Genomic DNA, 205 nt, shown 5'->3' with positions numbered 1-205 from the left:
GGCGCCCGGCTAATAAAGACTCGAAAGCCGCTATTGAGGCCTGATTGGCATCCGATCGCTGGCTCCATGGTAATGAGCTGGGCAGATGGGTGGGAGATTAGCCGCCAACTTTGAACAGCTTTTCTTTGTCACTGTTACAGCTCTCTTGTTAGGCCGCTAATACATTTATTGCTCATTTCACACCGCTCGAGAAAGTGCCCCTTGC

General features: G+C 51.2%; 1 protein-coding gene across 1 annotated transcript in view; it reads left to right on the top strand.

The window, feature by feature from the left end:
- ASS1 (argininosuccinate synthase 1) overlaps nucleotides 1-205 on the top strand; it is a 45,060-nt gene that overhangs the window by 22,790 nt on the left and 22,065 nt on the right. The window lies entirely within an intron of this gene.

Source organism: Bison bison, unplaced genomic scaffold, assembly GCF_000754665.1.
Source record: "Bison bison bison isolate TAMUID 2011002044 unplaced genomic scaffold, Bison_UMD1.0 scf7180017864375, whole genome shotgun sequence".
In the NCBI taxonomy this organism is placed as follows: Eukaryota; Metazoa; Chordata; class Mammalia; order Artiodactyla; family Bovidae; genus Bison; species Bison bison.
Note: the sequence above shows the minus strand (reverse complement) of the source record. Positions and strands in the feature narration are given on the sequence as shown.